Genomic DNA, 21,550 nt, shown 5'->3' with positions numbered 1-21,550 from the left:
AGGAACCTCACAATGTCTCTAAAAGGAAGAATGGTGTCCCTCAGATGCAATTCAGGGGAGGTAAAAGCACATCGAGAACGATTAAAATGAACACGCACACATTTGTCTGCGGAAAAGGTAAAACCCGTCTTCGCAGTCCATGCCTCTAATCGCTTTATCGTAAGCTGCAGCTGCCAACTAGCATTGACAAGACTGGAGGAAGAACAGAAAACAGCAAAATCGTCCACAAACAAGGAGCACTGGGCAGGACTCCAGACAGTGGATGTGATACTGTTATGGCAACGGCAAAGAGGGTGACACTTAAAACGCTTCCCTGAGGAACACCATTCTCCTGCACGTACAAATCAGATAGTACATTACCAACCCGAAATCGAAAGAGGCGGCGGGAAAGAAAGGACCGAATGAAGATGAGAAGATGGCCACGAAAGCCCCACTGATGGAGTTGATTGAGGATAAGGCGGTGCCAAGTAGTGTCATACGCCTTATTAATGTCAAAGAATACGCCTAGACAATGCTGGTTACATAGGAGGGCCTGCTGGATGGCCGCCTCAAGCAGGGTCAAGTTGTCTATAGTTGAACGACATCTCCAAACGCCACACTGAGAGTGGCTAAGGAGCTGCCTGGTCTCGAGCAGCCAAATCAGGCGACAGTTGACCATGCATTCCAATGTCTTCCCGACACAGCTCATCAAAGCAATACTCCGATAACTACTGGGATGCATTCGGTCCTTTCCCGGTTTGAGGAGGGGAATCAAAATCGCCTCCCTCCATGAGTCAGGGAACGTGCCGGATGACCATATCATATTAAAACAATTCAGGAGAACTTCCTTGGATGGCAGCAACAAATGCTGCAGCATGCTGTACAGGATTTGATCATCACCTGGCGCAGTATCATGAGCCACAGACAGCACTGAATCCCGTTCCCACATTGTGAAGGGGCAGTTGTAGGGTTCAGAATTTGGAGACTGGAAGTCCAAGTGATCCCTCTCAATGGCAGTGTGGTAGCGGCAGAAATCTGGATCACAGTTAATGGTGGCAGTAGATTCCGCAAAATGCATGGCCAGTGTCTGGGCAATGTCTCTCGGCGCCATGAGTAGACAACCTGGATGCAGCAATGCCATGACAGGTAGTTGGCTGCATTTCCCGGAAATCCTCCTGATGGCTTCCCATACTTTCGTAGAACTAGTGGAGCAGGAGATGGAGTTCAAGAACGATTGCCATGACCGTCGTTTGCTTTCTTTAATCACTCGCCGCGCCTTGGCCCTTGCCACCCGAAAGGCCGCAAGATTGTCAGCTGAGGGATGGCACTTGAAGCAGCACAGAACTGCACGGTGGGTTCGGATGGCTGAGCGGCACTCAGTGGTCCACCAAGGGACAGGACGCCTCTTTGGATGACTTGAGGACTGTGGGATCGACAATTCAGCAGCATGGGAGATCACGGCTGTAACATGGTCGACCCATTTGTGAATGCTAGCACAGTGTTCCAAAACAGCTAAATGGCTGAAAAGTGTCCAGTCAGCTCTGCAGAGGTGCCACCTGGGCGGCACTGGTAATGCCACAGCCTCATCCAGGAGGCGAATCCAAAGGGGGAAGTGGTCACTAGAATGGAGGTCAGCGGTAACGTCCCACAGAGCAGAATCCGCGAGTGCTGGAGAGCAAAAGGAAAGGTCAATAGCTGACGACGACCCAGAAGCAGTACAGAAATGAGTGGGAGCACCAGAGTTGAGGATGCACAGTTCTTCAGACGCCATGAGGCTTTCCAGAACGCGACTCCTGGGGCAAGTAGTCGTAGAGCCCTATAAGACATTATGAGCATTGAAATCCCCCAGAAGGAGAAATGGGCGGGGGAGTTGGCTAATAAGGTCTGTGAGAGCCTCAGAGTCTATTGCATCCTGAGGTGGTAAGTAAACGGAACAGATTGTGAGCTTCTGCCCCACAAGAAGGTCAACTGCAACTGCTTGCAAGTCCGTAATGAGAGGGAGCTCAGATGAGTGGTGCATCTCACGGACAAAAACCACAACACCACCCTTTGCCCTTTCCCCCATCAGATCATCTTTTCGATACACGGTATAGCCCTGTAAAGAAGGAGAATCAGTGGCCTGAAAATGTGTCTCTTGGAGACATAAGCACAAGGGGCGCTCTCGTACAAGGAGTTGTAATTTGGCCACATGCGTCCAGAACCCATTGAGGTTCCACTGTAATATGGGAGCCAGTGATCCGGGTGTCTGAATTTTCACCCTGCCTCTGTGCTTTGGAGGAGAGCCCGTACTGGCCGGAGATTTATTCCTGGGTCGAGAATATCTCCCCCGGTCGACATCAATGTCCATCAGCTCCGATGGCGACCCAAGGGAGATGTCAGACAGTATGATGGCATCGTCATTGGACTGACACTGACTAGTCTCCTCAGGTGGCAAAACCTTCACCTTTGGTGTCTTCGTCTTGGGGGGCTTAGAATGCAGAACCTTGTCAACAGTTGGAGCTTTACTCGCCTGGGCAGAAGGCGCCATATGGGGAGGAGCAGGAAGTACCCCAATGTCAGCAACCACGGCCTTGTCCGACGTTGTGGGGAGAGCTGCAGGTTGCAAAACAACTGCAGCAGCACAAGTGCACTGGCAAACGCAGGTATTAGTGCTGACATTAGCAACCTCTGTTTGTGTAGCAACAGTGGCCAACTGTACTGGGTTCTGCAGAGTGGAAGCGAAATATGTTGTAAACACAGGAGGCTGCATGGCTTTAAAGAGCTTCTTGGCCTCACCGTAGGGGATGCACTTAGATGTTTTGATCTCCTGTATCTTCCGTTCGTCGAGATAGATGGGGCAGACCCGGCTCCAGACAGGGTGACTCCCAGAGCAATTCACGCACTTCATAGGCGATGAACAATCAGCTCCTTCATGAGCAGGCTGACCACATTTACCACAAGTGGCTATCCCATTGCACCCCAACGTAGTATGCCCAAAGCGCTGACATTTAAAACAGCGCGTTGGGTTGGGAAAATATGGCCGTACTGGCAAACGTAAGAAACCCGCTTTAACATGCTCTGAGAGTCTCGGGCAATTGAACGCGAGAATAAACGAGTCGGATTTGACTAGGTCCCCATCGACTCGTTTCATAATATACTGCACATCGACAATACCTTCATCAGCCCACTCAGATTTCAACTCGTCCTTGGGGATATCCACAAAGTCCCTACATGTCACAACACCCTTACTATAGTTCAAAGTGGAGTGGAGCTCGGTCTCAATAGCGTACTCTCTGAGACTGGTTGCTTTCCGAAGAGAAGTGACTTGATGGGAACTAGAAGTGTCAACTAACAGAGTCCCATTGCGCAGTCGCTTCACAGATTTCAGTGTTCCTGCAATTCCCTCAAGACCCTTGTGGATGTAAAAGGGAGAAACCCTCTCAAAACTACCATCCTTCCGTTTGACAATCAAAAACACATTCTGGTTATCAGCATGTGCTCTGTTACAACAGTCTGATAAATCTCTAGTAACACCAGGCACTGGAGGACTCGCAGCACGAAGTTGCTATTTCGATGGGGTGTGTTTTCCTACCAGTGGCCCACCCAATCCACTGGTAGGGGGAAATGTAGAGGTCGAAGGGTCCATTGTGGTCCCACAAGCAGCTAGGGAAATAAAGGTCCGCTCAGACAGAGTCCCACGTGCCTGAGTAAGCCTTATACAACTGGGGTGCGGCAGGTGCCCCAGAGGTTGCCTGCTTGTGACTGTTCCACCCCAACAGCCATGCATCTTATAGGCGCGCAGCACACCGTAAGATTGAGGTTTTTTTTTATAGAGGTTTATCTTCCTCGCAATCCAGGCGGTCAAGCCAAGATTACCATTCCCTGCAGCACACAACATTCCACCGCCGTGCCATGCGGTGGTCGCTGAACCATGTCCGGGGGTTATGGTGACAGGAGACTGGCGGCGCTGACCAGTCCCTAGCTCAGGACCCCGGGGTTGCCAAGCCTGTACTCAGCAAATGAATGCTGAGCCCCTGGGGAGGATTTATTTTGTGAAATGACTATTGGTGCAAGGAACTAAGAAGGCTCAAGTTTTCCATATGAAACGCAAAGGCTGTTGAGAAGAAAGAGCATTGACTTTGCTTTGTCAGAACAGCAGCAACAGCTGCACTCATTGCGGAATATCACCAACAGAGACAACCATGAAAAGGCCCCATGTCAATAAATGGGTTATAGAACATGATCAAGAAATTTGAAAAACAGGTAAATTAGGTGGTCAGCAGGGAAAGGGAGGCAGCCCATTCCCATAGCAGTTGTTAATGAAGTTGCTGTAGCTATAGTCAATGGTCCAGCACATGCCTTGAATTCAGCAGCCAGTGTTTAAGCTGTGTCATGGAAACTGCCTCTCTTCTGGTCAACAGTTCAAAAGATTTTGCAGTGCAATGTACACTGGTATTCCTACAATGTTCAGAATGTGCACCAAATGAAGCCACAAGATAGACTACAATGCTGTGATTTCACTGTTCACTTTTAGGCATGCATGGTAATGGATGACATGTAACCAGAGACACATTTTACTCTGTGTGCTGCTGTGAATGCACAGACCTGTCGCATATGGGATTCCACTCCAACACATGTTGTGCAGTAACGCCCACTGCACTCACCTTATGTGACTGTGTGGTGTGGTTTCTCAGGTTCCTTCATTTTCAGTCCTTGATGACACCTCATGGGTCTGTTAGGTTTATAATGACGTCTGCATTTTATAAGACCTCCTTGTGCAAGACATGATTCCAGCTTTGGAAGAACAAAACTTTGCCCACATCAATATTTTCATGCAACATGGGATGACACCACATGTCACTTTCCAGGTGAAAGGTTTGCTTTGAGAAACATTTGGTAATGACTGGATCATCCCTAGGCAACTTTAAAATGTGTGGCCCTCCAGATCCTCCAACCTAAATCTATGTGACTTCTGTCTGATGTGTATATCAGGGATGTATCTGAACTCTTCCTGATCTGAAGGATAGTATACAACAAGATAGCACTCTGATGAAATGCTGTGAGCAACTGTTGACCATGCCATATTATGGATTCAGCATGTTTTCAATTTGGGAGAAGATACTGAACACATGTTCAAACTTGTTATCATATCCTTAAAAATGTGTTAGTCACTGTTATCATTTGTTTGACCATTCCTCCCATTTCCCTGCATTCACACCACATTCTGACTCCTTACAGTGCCCTATTTTCACCTGGTGGCAGAAAGTGGAACTATCATTTTTTCAGCACACCCAGCAAGCAGTCTGATAAATGAACATACCTAGGATGTTTCAGCACAGCAGCTGACTGTCATTGCAATATGACAGTAAAAATTATTTTCAGCCTGACTTCCCATTCCCACAATCTCAATGTTCCATGTCTATGCAAAATTTTCTGTTTCAAGACAGCAAATATATTAAATCTTTGTTTTAGTAGTACCATTTAAAAGTAAATCCTGTTTCAAAAAAAGCATAAAAATTCTTCCACTAAAATTTGTCCACATATATTCCACAAACTTCTGACAGTAAAAATTCAAAATACAGTAAATGTTCTTGTATTGTCAAAAGATTTCCCATCACCAACTGTAATAACTGTTACTTCTTTCAATATCTCAGAAAAGTTTTTGGTTTCAGCATATGTATTTCGAAATAATGTGGTGATCTTCAATTGCCAGTGACTCTGGAACAAGGAGTGCTTCATCTTCTGATTCAGTGAGCTTTGGGAAACATTTTGACTTTTATTGTTTCTGCTGTGTGATTTCTCATGTGATCATGTGTAAATGATGTGTGTTCAGCTGTAAGTGTTGGTTATTTCTGTCCATGGAATTCATCGCATCGATAGAAAACTCACACTGGTGACCCCAAGTTGCATGAATATGTTTTGATTTGTGCGTTTCTTATTACCGGTTTCACACCTGCTCAAACAATGCCTCAGCCTCCAACTTTCCTGACAGTTCAGGAAGTCAATACTGCAGAATCAATTTTCAGTTGCGAAGTGCAACAATTTTCCATGGGTGCTACCAATACAATGAGAATGCTCATTCCTCCAGCGTTTACTCAGCCAGAACAAACAACTGTAACCTTATTTGTCATACCACACCAGGTGCAGCACACACCTGCGTTGACACCTGCTACTGGATTCTCTGTTCACCAGGAAATTTCTTCCACACAACATTCTCGTTCCCTCTCTCCAAAGTTTCTACTTCACTGTACTACAGACCAGCTGGCTGTACAGTTTTGAGGTCTACATGCATGGCTTCCCTTTCCCCAGTGTAGTCCACCATTACACATGTCACACACCTTCTCACTGATCGCATCCTGCAATGCCCATTTCTGCACCAACCAATGGGGTACTTGAGTCAGTCATGCCAGGATATACTTGCATCTACTTGACCTACCACACTGTACAGCCCTCGGGCAATATACCAGCCGAGGTTATGCCCGCCACTTGGCTTGCAATCGCTATTTCACCCATTGCTTTGGGAATCCATCTGCATTGGTTCTCAATGCTCCCACTTCAGATTTCACTCATGATCATGTGCTGCTCCTTCCTACACAGACCACAGATGACAGATCTCTGGCAGCCCACCTCTGGCACTGCTGCTTTCATTTCACCCTTCTTGCTTCACGATTTTTCCACGTCAGCCATGCTGTGTTCATAATGTGGCCACATAGCCCCTTTCTCCAAATGGCTTGTGAGTGCTCGGCATCATATTGTACTACAGAAGTGCACAGCCTTCATCAGAACATCATACCTATCACAACTGCACAGTCAAAAACAGTGGATGCTACTTCTCTGAACCCTTGCACGGTCTGAGCCCTTCTGACTCTGCTGCAGGCTCTGCATCCAGATCATTTTCCAAAGCTGCCACTAATACAAATGGAAAACCCCATACTATGGTTTACCTTGGTGGACAACTTGTTGGATGTACACAGTATCATAGATGACAGCACTGGTTTTGTTTGCATGATTACCCTGATCTTATTAGTGACTTGTTGCTAATCCCACTCAAATGCAAGAAATACACTTTTTACCATTCACTCCTCCTCGAATGTCTTTCATGTACACCAGCAGATGCAATCCATGGCATATTATAATGGGAGGTTAGGTGACAGAACCCCTTCACATCTGTGGCAATGCCTACATTTTCACGTCACAACAGAGGTCATGCCAGACTTAATGCTCTGGTCATTGTGCTTAGTTAAACTGCTCCAGGAACTACAATTACAATTGCTTCCTCAAACCTCACCATCACGCAATGATAAACTACGATTGGCTGACCAGTTGTATGCTATTATTTTACATTGCTACCTACTTCCCTCACACAGGTAGAGGTCAGTCATGGGCTCACCTTGGGCAGTGCAATGAACCACAGTCACCTAGCGGCCAGCAACAGGAACCACCAGCTGCTTATAACTGAACTTCACCAACTAGAGCTGAGCTGGTGCAGGCCCTCCCTCCACTCCCCTCTTCCACTGCTGCAGTAAGCATAGCGGTCCCAGCTGCTCCCCACACAGTCCCTGCCCAGTATATCCTCTATGCTGGCTCCACGTAACTTTTGGGGACACTGCCCGCAACTGCCAACCACCTGCACAGTCCCAAATGCTTCAGGTGGACCACAGTAGGTGCCATGGCCCACAAGGGTGATGAAGGGCACCTACAGACGTTGCATTCTCTTGAATCCTCTATTCCATGAGGCCATCTGTATGCCTTGGACTTATGCTCACATCGTCATTTCCTTGTCCACTCTGGAATGGACATTAGTGTTGTCATACACTCATTCATTGTAGTGGATGTGACACTAACCAAACTTTTCCTTCAAGCAGCAAATAAATCAACACTTTGCATTGATGGCATGGTTGTGTTACCTATTGAACTCATCCCTGGTGACCCTTTCACGTGGTCCTTTCTAGTGGCCAACATCAAAGATCCAGTACCTGGAATTGATTTCCTGATTCATTTTGGCCTGTTGTATCCTTTATTGTATGTTTAGTCACTCCCTCAGCTACTCCCTCTCACACAGCCTTCTGCCAAGACTGATGCAGCTCTCATTGAGTGCTCTTCTCTGGCGAACTGCCTCACCTCTTCCATCGCTCAACTCCAGTCCAAGGCTTCTGCGGTCGACAACCTATGCTCTCACAACACAGTACTGAACTGCACCATCTCAATGGCTAAGCAGACCCTCACTGATACATGATGCCTCACTTACCAACTGTCTACACCACTGTATCTTGACACCAGTGACGCATCTCTAAGGACTCTGGTGCCCCCGCACCAACGGCATCTCAGGTTGTGTGCTCCTAACTCCTGTTCATGACATCCCCTTGTCGTGTTCATCAGTTCAAATGAATACTACTACGAATGGGATTACACATAACATTGTCACAATAGACAGTCCTCCAGTGCACCATAAAAGACACCATCTCACTCCACACGAACTATGCCTTGCTAAGACTGCGGTTAATGAACTTCTGCGGACAAGTATTGTTTGCTCATTAGACAGTAATTGGTCATCCCTTGTACACTTAGTCCCCAAGAAGCATGGCACAGAGTGCCTCTGTGGTGACTATCAATGTCTCAATGCGCATACTGTAATAGACACTTATCCTGACCCACACAAAATGAAGACTTCACTTTAACTACTTAGCAGAACATATGTTTTCACTGTTTTGGACTGCTGCAAGGCATATTTACAAATACCTATGGAAAAGAATTATGTACCAAAACCAGCTTTGATTGCCCCCTTTGGCATTTACAAATTTTGTTACATGCCTTGCAGCCTCAAAAACGTGGCTCAAACTTGGCAACGTTTCATAGACTCACTTCTCTTTAACTGATCTTACTGTTGTGCATACCTAGATGACATTGCCATTTTCTGCTCCCCGGACAAAGAACATGAGCTTCACCTGGTCATGGTACAGGGCTTGTTGGCATGTAATGAAGTTGAGATAAATCATGATAAATCTTAACTTTGACACATTCTGTTACCTTTCATCGTGCACCATCTCCTGTGAGTATATACATCCTCCAGAAGATCAGGTCGACTGCATTCGTGATCTACCACTCCCACTGACTTCATGAACAGTGCTGATTTTTGCAGTCCATCAAGTTTTAGAGATGTAATCTGCCAATGGCAGCAGCTATTCATGCCCATCTTACTGATACATTAGCTGGCAAACAGATTTCCAGTATTCCCAGGTACAGTGGTCTCGCAATACGATGAAAGGTTTTGAGAATCTCAAAACAGCTTCAGAACATGCCATCACTCTCACACACATCTTCCCAGATGCTTGCATCTCTATTGTGGCAGATGGAAGTGATTTCACAATAAGTGCAGATCTTCAACAGCACATTGGTGACATAACTCAGCCACTCAGTTTTTTTTTCTGCTTTTTCTTTTCAAAAAGGAATTTCTTGTTGTGTATGAGGCTGTCAAACATTTCCACACAGACATTGAAGAAAGGTACATGACAATTTTCACGGATCATCATCCCCTTGTGGACACTATTTGCAATTCTGTCACTGATCTTCCACCACACAGACTTTGGCTGATGGCTCTTGTTTGTCAGTACATGATAGACATCCAATATTTCTGTGTCTCGGAAAATGAGGTAGCTGATTATCTGTCCCATGTCAATGCTGTTACATCTCCTATTGATTTCGATGAACTGCCCTGCTTACAGGACAATGGTATCAAACTCCAGAACCTCGTCAGGTATCTTCCACTTCCCTACAGATAGTTTCTTGCAACCTACTGGGCTCAGTCAGACATTATGGTGTGATATAGGCATCGCTTGGCCTATTGTTGCAGCTGTGTTACGTTGCCATGTTTTTGCTGCTTTGCGTAATCTTTCACAGCCTAACACTAAGGCTGCTGTGCATTTCATCACACAATATTTTGTGTGGCCAACCTTGAAGATGGACTGCCATGTATTGGTTCACGCACATGTGCAGTGTCAGCACTGAAAAGTCGGCATGAGTGATGGTCATTGATTAAGGGTGCGTGTGAAAGCTCTGGGTGGTGGTGGTACAGTAGTCAATGAGGGATCAATCATGTAAAACAATCTGCCTGCTAAAATCGCTGCTGTGTCATTGTTTGTGTGATCAAGTGTGGTCAGGGCTGTCCAGATTGCAGCAGGCAAGAACTGAGCCAGTTCAGGAATAACAGCTCTTCATGCATTATGTTGGGCTTGGCTAGGGTGCGGAGATGTTGGAAAAGCTGTGAGGGCTGCATGTCAATGTATCCTTCAGACAAAAACAGTGTGCTCATATGCTATATGTGCATCTCAGATGATGCTAATCATGATATCAAATGGTCTTTCAGTGAGAAAAAACTCTTGGGCTGTGGTTTGATATGGTTTCACATGCCTCTGCAAAGACTGTGGGCTCAAGTTGCATGACCATCAATGCAAACTTTGCAGCAGAGTCACTGGTAATGAAGGAACCCATAAATATTGCTTCAACAGGCATAGGACAGTGAAGGGGGGCAAGGGGGGGGGCGCTAGCCTGGTCTGTCTGGTGTACTGAGGAGCGGCCCGCATCTAAGCTTGGTGCTCCCTACAAGTTCTGCACGGTGACTGATAAAAGCTTGAAACCCAGCAGTTTGTATTTGCAGTTCAGGGGTCCGAGGGGGGTGGGGGGTATAGGGGGTGGGGAGGAGTTGACCAGCTGGAGAGATAATCAAAGGATGCAGCATGTCAGTATTGTTGGCGTTTCACTGTGCCATCACATCTGTAACAACTCCTCTGGGTATAGAAGTGCTGGAGCGCAGGCCACACTATGCACTTGAGTCAATGCAGCAGAGCACTGGCTTGTGCTTAACGTCAGCAATGGCATGATGCAGATTAGGGGGGGGGGGGGACATGAGGAAGAAAGGAGGAATGGTGATGGGCTGCAGTGCACAGCCTGGGCTGGGGTGCTTTATGGGAACAGAAACTTTGTTTGCACTGGCTAACAGTACACCACATGCATCAGCTAGCAAGGAACAGTGGAGGCTGCATGAATCGTGCCAGTAGGGGGCTAGGTTACATTAGGTTAGGTTAGGTTTTTCACTGAATTCAGAAGTGTCTGCAATCCTTGCTAATGTTAATGTGGCAGTGATCAAGAAGCAATATCCAGAATCCAGAATAACAGTCTTGAAAGAGGGGCTGCAGATGACCGGTTACAACTAAGAAGGGTAGGCTCACTGGTTTAGCCTGCAATGCTCATGCTGTGTAGTCTTTCAAGGCTGACTTACTGGTATTTAGTGTTCTGCCCTCTGATCCACCTATCTACTTTGTGACAGGGCATTAAGTTTTCTGTCATGTGATTAAACATTACATGTCACAAAGTGGCTGCATTCAGAATCACTTGCTCAGCGTCCATGGGAAGAGTGTTAGCCATGGAGAAAAGCTTCTGCCTACAGTTTTTGTCTGGTAAAACCCACATACCACAAGGAGGCAGCCAGTGATCAACTATGCTGTCACGTTGCTCACTATGAATGTAATGGTTGGTGAATGCCCACGCATCTTACTGATGCATTTGTATCACCTACCAGGGGAAAAAAAGTGACAGGCACAAATGTTAAGGGGAGCATCACCAATCTCTAATACATTTCCAGCAGTAGACGTGGTCGCTGACAAAAATTTATTGGTCATGAACTAAATTGAATAAATTGCAGAAAGGTAGAAAATTAAAGATTGAAACCTGAATAAACTGAAAGACCCAGAAGCTGTTGAGCAGAAAAGAATATACCAGAAAATGGATGGGTAGCTTTGAGATGTGAAATAATGATGGCAGCAAAGGATCAACTAGGTAGAAATGCAAGACCCAGTAGACATCCCTGAATAACACATGAGATACTGATTTTCACTGACAAAAGGAGAAAATATAAAAGTACAGCAACTGAAGCAAGCAGAAGGGAAAAAACAGACGTCTAAAAAATGAGTCTGACAGTAAGTGAAAAATGAGTAAGAAGGAATGGTTGGAGAACAAATGCTAGGCTGCAAAATCCTTTAATGACTGGGTGAAAGATAGATGCCACCTTTAGGAAAATAAGGGGACCTTCAGAGAAAAAAAGAGGTATCATATTAAGGGAAAGCTTAAAGGTGAAAGGAACATAAAAAAGAACTATACAGGATGATTTAGTTGATATATTATTCTGAAATACCTGGTACGCCAAGATTACTTACATATCTTTTTATTGATTAATGGCTTCAACAGATCTGTACTGTAATCATCTGATCTGAAGGTTTAATAAACAAACATTCCAAGTCAAGGTGGCAAATACATGTATGATGTCATTTAAACACTGTATACATTACTGAAACATAAGATCATACCCCGAAACACATTAGCAGAGGTTTTTATAAACTTAAAGGTCAAATAGTGATGTGTCATTTTACAGTAAAAGATAGCAAGGAACATCAGTGCTTCAAACATAAAATACCACAAATATAATACATACATCATGTTGTGCTGATGCCCTAGCACACTCGTTCAGTTAACAATATGATGGCAACCGGCTAGTACAATATTTGCACAGTTAAATCTGTCCACAGTCATTTACATTGTTGTACTCAACAATCAATATATATTTACATAAGTATAAGGGGAGTGTTTGTGTTGTTGCCCAGGATGATGATTACACGAATATTTTGTCAGGATTTGTAAGCGGTGGGTCCTTGAGGTATGGCAATACGCGAACACCGAGAAGTAAATTTAAACAGTTTTATTAACAAAGGCGGATTATAAAACATGCATGCTATGCGCACCCATCATCACTGTGTCTGGCATCCCAATTACAGTCGTATTGAAAGGCTCGATGGTGAGCTAAGAAAAGAGACATGTTCGCACCTGAGGCTGCGCTAGTTAATACTGCGCACTGCCGATAGTGGCCAGTGGCGTAATCCTGCATCAAAGTGCAGCCAGATGTGCGTCTACTGACCAAGCAAATTGTCAGCATTCTAGATAGGCCAGCTGGGGAGCGCATGTTACATACCGTATGGGTGCGTGCATCCCATAGACCCTTACATAAGTCTCGAACTACATGTGCCACAAAACTAATTCCTTTTTCACTCCAGTCTCATTAAAATTACTTCTGAAGGAATTAGTTAACATTTTTAAAATTAAAAACTTACAATAAATTACATTTTGAAAATATTCAGTGTCCTCTTTTATAATGTAGATTTATGATAAAATATAGTTCAGATTACTTACCTACACACCACGTATGCATTGACAGTGACTGAAAGAAACAGATTACCATACAAATTTACTGTAAAAGAATATAACAAATGTTTTTTATCTACACACTGTATATGTATCAGTGGCAAATGACTTGAATAGATCATCGTGGTAACTGTATACAAAACAATATAGATCAGTCATTGGATCAGACTGAATTCAAGATATTGTGGAGGCATGTTAAGTCACAGACAGGCATGACCAAAAGATACTTACACAAAGCTTTTGGCTGCAGCCTTCATTAGTAAAAGAGAAACAGAGAGACACACACACACACTATTCATACACACAAGCAAGTACACCTCATACACACATTACTGCCAAATCTGACAGCTCAGGCTTGAGGGCTTGCTTGTGCATATACAGTGAAACCTCTGTATAATGTTCCTCCATATAATGTTTTCCTCTATGTTACGCCCGTTTTTTTTTGGTCCTGACTGAAAGCCCATATAAACAATGTTAAATTTTCCTCTTTACTGCATTTCCTCTACATTACAATTTCCTCCATGTAACACTCATATTTTTGGAACCCTGATCAATTATTTATCTCTTTATAACGTTTAAGTGACTGGATGTAGATGCATCATTTTCCATTGTGTGGATTTACAGTTTGCACCGGCTCGGAAAGCCCATGCACAGCGTGTTTCATATGTCAGCGGCAGAACCCAGTCATGTGACATATGACAGACATTCTGCTTGCGATCTTTTTGGCATAATTTCAGTCAATGCTTTGTATTCGTAGCGTGTTGTGTGAGCTGAGCAGCAAACAGTTCGTGTGTCTAGAGAAAGTGTGTCTTTGGTATAATGTTTTTTTTAAGCTTTCATTAGTGGACATGACCGAAAAGCGGAAGAACATTTCTCTGGAAGAGAAGGTTTCCGCTATTATAAAAGTGGAGGCATTGCCTGGTGTGGCCCCCTCAACACTATTATGAAAAACAGATCATCGATAATGGAAGGGTTTGAGGATTGTGGAAATTCGAAATGTATGCATTTGAAACCATTGACTTATGACAAAATGGAGGAAGTTTTATTAACTTGGTTTCAGCAAGCACGTCTCAGAGAATTTGATGCCAGAATGGGGAGTGCTGCAAGAAAAGTGCTGCTGTTTGTGGATAGATGTGCGGCACATCCACCAGACGTATCCTTTCTGAGAAATGTGAAAGTAATTTTCCTGCCACCCAACTGCACCAGCCATCTGAAACCTTTGGACTTGGGAATAATACACGCCCTTAAGGTTAAATATAGGACAGCCCTTGTAAAAAAGGCCTTGATTTTGATGGACCAAAGAAAACCGGGAAGCCAGCCGAGCTCACAACTGAAGCTGAATATTTTACAGGCAATGAATTTAATTATGCACTTGTGGAGGGAAGTCAGTGCTGAAAATATTGAAAACTGTTTCACAAAAGCGGGATTCTGTGAGAATGAGGTGGCAGCTCCTGTGAAAGATGTTGCAAGTGATTTGTAACAGTTTCAGGAATTAATAGGCGGTGATTCTGTCACTTTTGAGGACTTTGTGTCTGTGGATGACAACGTGGCAACCACAGGAGTACAAAGTATTGAGGAGCTGACTGCAGAAAGAAGCTTGGAGAGTAAGAGTGGTAGTGAAAGTGACAGTGACAAGGAAGATAACCCTGTGCCCTCATATACTAAGGCAGCTGAAGCCTTTGAAACATTCAGGAGACATATGATGGCCCATAGACTTGAGGACAGAACAGTAGTTCAACTTGCTCATTTGGAGCAAGAAATGATTGCCGTAGAGTCTAGGAGAAATGGAAAACAAACATGCTTGCTTGAATATTTTAAAAATCAAAGGTATGTGATTTTCAGATTGCATAGGTTCCTAAGGTTTTGCGTAAATTTAAGTTCCATTTCATAATTTAATTATTAAAGTAATTTTTTGTATCTAATTCTTTTTTAATCTGTACCATTTACTGTGTTTTTATGTAATGTGTTCAGTATATCAGAAACAAAATTTGGGTCATATTCTATAATTGGGTCAACTGAAGAAGGGGATACCACCTGTCAGCTTTGGACAATGATGTCATATCTTAAGAATCTGTTATAACTTTTTACAGTACAAACTGATTTTTTTACTTTCACCCATTCACCTACCAGGCCCTATGTTTTAATTACAAAACACTAATCATTTGATACATTGATCATTTGCAATGAATATCGCATTACAGTGTTGTGAAAATTTAAAATGTCATCTATGGCACCACTTGTCAAAGCTGATTAGTGGTATCCCGATCTTCAGTAATGCCCTATAATTATTATTAGGAAGCCTTCCTCTTTATAGTGTTTTCCTCTATACAGTGTTCAGAATTTGTGGTCCCTTGAAAAACGTTATGTGGAGGTTTCACTGTAAATGGTGTGTCTGTCTCTGAGTTTCTCTTTTACTGATGACAGCTGTGGCTGAAAGCCTTGTGTAAGTGTCTTTATTGTGTCTGTATGCAACTTAATGTGTCTTCTTTATGGTGCAGAGCAGTCTAACTTTTCCTACATTGTTAATATTCACATGTGTTTTTTTTTCTTTGTTTTTTCTTTTTTTTCTTTCTTTTTTTAGATATTGTGGAACTCAGGGCATAAATTTGGTATGGTTCCTGATGTTCAATCAAGATTACATCCATAACCAGAATCCATGAAAGAAATGTACAATACGACAATGAACACGACCCTTCTTACATAATCATTCTATGACAAACTGTTAGGTATACATAAAAGAAATCGTCACAACACATAATAAAAAAAAAAAATCATACATGCAAATGATATGGCATTCAAAGTCTATGCACGAGCTCGCCATTTATGAAATATTGATTAAGTCAGAATAATGTAGCGTACAAGCCACCAGGATGACATAACAACAACCGTAATACATTTGTGTACTGTACATCCACACATTCAATAAAAAAATTAATAAAATCTTGTACAGTTCAAAGTTAAAATGTGATTTGGTGCTCAAGGTTTACGTTTGATACAGGTGTTGTGGTTTAGCTAATAACAGGCCCAACAGTAGACACATCAAGAAGTCAGGCAAGAAATAGTACTGAATTACAAATATTCCTTAAGAATACATAAATAAACTAAGAAATGCAAATGATGCAGTGTTTGATGTTTACATAAGAGCACAATCATCCACATCAAGAAGTTAAACTTGCTATACTGATGAATTACAGTGTTTACATTATTACTTTATAATACATGACATAAAATGACTTTTAAAAGTGGTATATGCAGATGCTGCAGTGATTGACGTCTAATGAGCATGTGCCACCATGAAGATATTGATAAGGTTAGAACAATGCAGTGCATAAGGTGCAAGGCTTACATAAAGTGTTTGTCATTATTTTTTGTGTAGTACATGCTCATTCATGAAAAGATTGGCATGTACTGTGGAACCTGAGGTTTAAGTACACTATAGAGCTCAAAGTTTATGTTAATTATAGTATTCCAGTTTTAATTTAAGTAGGCACAAGGTACATCCAAAAATCAGATGTGGTAACAAATTACAATATTGCTTATATAATAACTTCTTGATACATGATTGAAAAGAGCTATATGTAAATGATGTGGTACTTGATGTTTATGATTATTACGCTACCCAGATTATAGTTCAAAGCAGACCCAATATTACATAAATCAAGGTAGACAGACATGTTTTAGTAAAGAATTAAAAAAAATTATGTAACTTCATTCACAACACATAAAATGAAATAGAAATACTACGGGAAAGTGATGTGGTGCTTGGAGTCTTCATAAGAGCATGACCACTCAAGAGCATCCCAACAAAGTCAAAATAATTCAGTGCATGACTGCTAGTCCCACATAACAGCAAACATAATCTATTCATGTATAGTACATGCTCTCATTCTATGAAAAGACTGAAAAGATTTAATGTAGGTGATGTTGTGCTAATGTTCATGCTAATTACAGGACTCGATGAGATGCAGTTCAGCGTAGATCTAACAGTAAATACATCACAGTGGACAAATGTGCTATTATAAGGAATTAAATGATTTTTTATGTAATTAAATTCACAACATATAAAACGAAATAGCAATCATAGCAAATGTTGCAGTGCTTGGGGTCTACACAAGAGGATCTCAACGGAGTCAAATTAATTTGGTGCATGAGGTGCTAGGCCCACATAAGAACAAACACAATCTATTTGTGTATAGTACATGCTCTCATTCCATGAACAGACTAACAAGTGTTGTAATGCTCAAAGTTACAAAATGATTTTGTGCTTGAGGTGTATATTTGTTTAAGTACTCAAGCTTTAAGCCAAACAGCCAAACAATCAATACATCAAGAAGTCAGGTGTGATATGGTAATAAATTAAAATATTCCTAAACAATACATGAAATAAACTAAAAAGGTCCAATATGTAAATGATGCAGTGCTTGAGATCTACATAAAATTATGCCTATCCACATCAAGAAGTAACTTGTTATATATTAATGAAAAAAATAATGCTTATAAAACCGTTTCCATATCATATAAAACAAAATAAAACAGTAATTAATCAAATAGTGCTTATATAATTGCTTCCATATTGTATAAAATAAAATATAATAGGCCTCAAATACTGCATCATTTCCACATATGTTGGTTTTTTTTTTTTTTAGTTTATTTTGTATGCTGTGATGATTTCTTTTATGTAAACCTAATAGTCTGTCAGAGAATGATTATGTAAGAAGGGTCTTGTTCATTGTCATATCATACATATATGTCATGGATTTTGTTTACGAGTGTAGTGAGTAGACATCAAACACTGTATGGAATTTAAACCATGAGCTCCACAATCTCTTATATTCAGTCTGATCCAATAACTGTGGTCTATAATGTTTTGTATACAGTTACCATTGTTATCTATCTCTGTCAACTGATGTCAACACATATACTGTGCATAGATAAATAATCTGTACTATATCTTTTTATTGTTAATTTCTATAGTGATCTATTTTTTTCAGTTGCTGTCAATGCATGTACAATGTGTAGATAAATAATCTGAATTATATTTTTATCAAAAATTTACATTTCAAAAAATGACACTGAATACTTTCAAACATAATTTATATATTGTAAATTTTTAATTTTAAAAATGGTAGCTAAATCGGGCAGAAGTTATTTTAATGAGACTGAAGCGAAGAAAGAATCAGTATTGTGGCACATATAGTTTGAGATTTATGCAAGTACATATTGATTGTCGAATAACACACTTATCTGTGCAAATATCATATTAGCCCAGTCACCATTGTGGTGTTAAGAGAATAAGTGCACTAGGATGACAAAATAACATGATCCTTTATATATATATATATTTTTGTGATATTTTATGATTGACATGCCAACGATACTTTCTATTACAAAATGACACAACCTCACTACATAACTTTCAAGTTTGTAAATACTATGAACTTCTGATGTCTTACAAGGTATGTTCTAATGCTTCAGTAACATATACAGTTTCTAAATAAGATGACATATGTATTAGTCACTTTGATTTGGAATGTTTGTTTATTAAACTTTTAGAGCAAAAAGTGACAGCACAGTTCTGTTGAAACTGGTAACCAATAAAAAGAATTAAAAGCAGTCTTGGTGTATTACAGAATAATATAACAATTCAGATTGCCCAAAGCAGTTGACACAATGTCAAAAATATATATAATTTACTTGAACACAATATTATAAAAGGAGAAGAGGAAGTAAATGAAAATGAAATGGGATATATGATAATGCAGAAGAATTTGGCAGATCATTGAAAGAACTAAGCTGAAACAAGTCCGTTTTTGCAGATGACATTCCCTGACAATTATTGATGTCCTTGGGAGAGACAGTTGCAACAAAACTTTTCTACATGGTGAGCAAGACATACACAGTCCAGTTGCATTAATGTGACCACCTTTCAAAAGTTTGAATAACCACCTTTTGCAGCACAGACCACTGTGAGATGTGCATGGAGAGAGTCAGAGAGGTTCTGGAAGGTACTGAGAGGGGTGTGGAGATGTACCAACTCCATTGCTGTGGATAGCTGTCCTAGGTTTCTCAGTTGTGGATCTGTGATGCTAACAGCCCTATCAAGGTGGTCCCACACATTTTTGATTGGGTTTAAATCCAGAGAGTGTGATGGCCAGGGGAATACAGTAAACGTTTGTCAGTGCTCTTCAAACCGTGTACTCACACTGCGAGCTGTGTGATATGTCGGATTGCCCTGCTGGTAGATGCCATCGTGCCAAGGAAAAACAAACTGCATGTAGAGGTGGACATAGCCCCCAAAGATAGATGCATACTTGTGTTCATCAATTGTGCCTCCCAGAATGCCACAAAAACATTCCCCAGACCATAATGGTCCTTCCTCCGGCCTGGATGCTTCTGACAATTGTTGTAGGACGTTTGCTTTCAGACATTTCCCACTGATGGAGCATAAAAAGTGATTCACCTGAAAAGACCACCTGTTGCCACTCAGTGGACATCCAGTTGTGGTACTGGCATGCAAATTCCAGCCTTTGTTGCCTACGAACAGCAGTCAGCATGGGTGCATGAGGCAGGTGCCTGCTGCAGAGACCCATATGCAGCAATGTTCACTGAACAGTCATTGAGGAGACAATGTCTGTAGCCCCTTGGTTGATCTGGGCACTCAATTGCTCAACAGTTGCCCATCTATTTTCCCGTACACATCCCCATAGGTGTTTTTCACCCCTGTCATCTATGGACCTTTGTGCTAGTTTAGAATAGTACCATTTTGCCATCCATGCTATACTTTTGTAGCACACAAACATTTTACAAAATTAACCACTTCAGAAATGCTTCCACCCTTGACCTTAAAGCTAATGATCATGCCCTTCTGGACATCAGATAAATCTCTCCATTTCTGCATTGCAACAAAGACTGCACTCTATTTCATGCCCCACTTACATGCTTTATATACCCTCCATTACCAGTGCTGCCATCTGCCATTTGTGAGTGGTTATCACATGCTGATGTCAAACGTAGTTGGTGGTAACATAAATGAAACTGGACCATGTATGATATAGACAAAATAGTCTCAGACTTCCAGAAGAAGAACAGTTTCAGTTCCAAGACAGGCAGATACTGACGGGTGTGAACATTCCTGAACTATCAGTTTAATAACTCATATTGCAAAATATTTTATGAATTATTTATAGACAAATAGGAAAACTGACAGAGGTTGACCTCAGAGAAAATCACTTTGGGTTTCAGATAAACATTGGAACATGTGAGGCAATACTGATCCTATGACTTCTAGCAGAAGATACATAAAATAAAGGCAAAATTTTGCTTGTAGCATTTGCAGATTTAGAGAATACTTTTGACAATGTTGACTGGACAACACACTTTGAAATTCTGAAGGGACCGGGAATTACATGAAGTGAAAGGTTATTCAAAAAATTTTATGGAAAGAGTCTATGGTTGTAATAGGGAAGCAGTAGCTGGGAAGAGAGTGAACAGAGTTGCAGCTTATCCTTGACATTATTCAGTATACACTGAACAAGCTGTAAAGACATTGACTTCAAATAGCAAGAAAATCGTTTCTGAAAATGATAAATTTGTTAATATTTAACATAAATTTAGTGTTAGGAAGTCTTGTCTTAAGGTATTTTTCTCAATTGCAGCCTCATAACGAAAGTGGAAGACAAGAAAAGAATAGAAGTGTTTGAACTGAGGTCCTATAAAGAAGTGCTAAAGATTAGATGGGTAGATCAAGCAATTAATGAAGAGATACTGAAATGAATTGAAGAAAAAATAAATTTATGGCACAACTGGCAAAAAGAAGGGATCAGTTGACAGGGAACATCCTGAGGCTCCCAGGAATTATCAGTTTGGTAACAAAGAAAGTGAGAGGGATACAAGTTGTAGAAGACGACCAAGGCTCTAATACAGTAGGCAGATTCAAATGGATGTAGATTGTAGTAGTTATGCAGAGGTGGAGACATTTCACAAAATAAATGGGTATGGAGAGCAGCATCAAACCAATTTTCAGGCTGAAGACCAGAACAATAACAATAGACAAAAAATATCCAATGACACTGTCAGTAAAGATAATGAATTGCAGCTGAATGCAGCATGGAAGCTGTTCATTGTGAGTTTAAAGTAGGTGTTGTGGCAGATGTGGGACAAAAGTACTTCTGTATACGGTGCAAAGTCAGTACCAAAGCTATATAAGCATGAGATCAGCTGCCATGGGACGCTCAGTTACCACTTGATGGTGTCCAATAGCACTCAACCAAATGTTCATGGATTTATAATTACTTGATGTAGCTGAAAGCCTGAGATGATGTTATTCATTCACATCTTCCAAAGA

This window comes from Schistocerca americana, chromosome 1, assembly GCF_021461395.2.
Source record: "Schistocerca americana isolate TAMUIC-IGC-003095 chromosome 1, iqSchAmer2.1, whole genome shotgun sequence".
Taxonomy (NCBI): Eukaryota; Metazoa; Arthropoda; class Insecta; order Orthoptera; family Acrididae; genus Schistocerca; species Schistocerca americana.
This window is presented reverse-complemented; position numbering follows the sequence as displayed.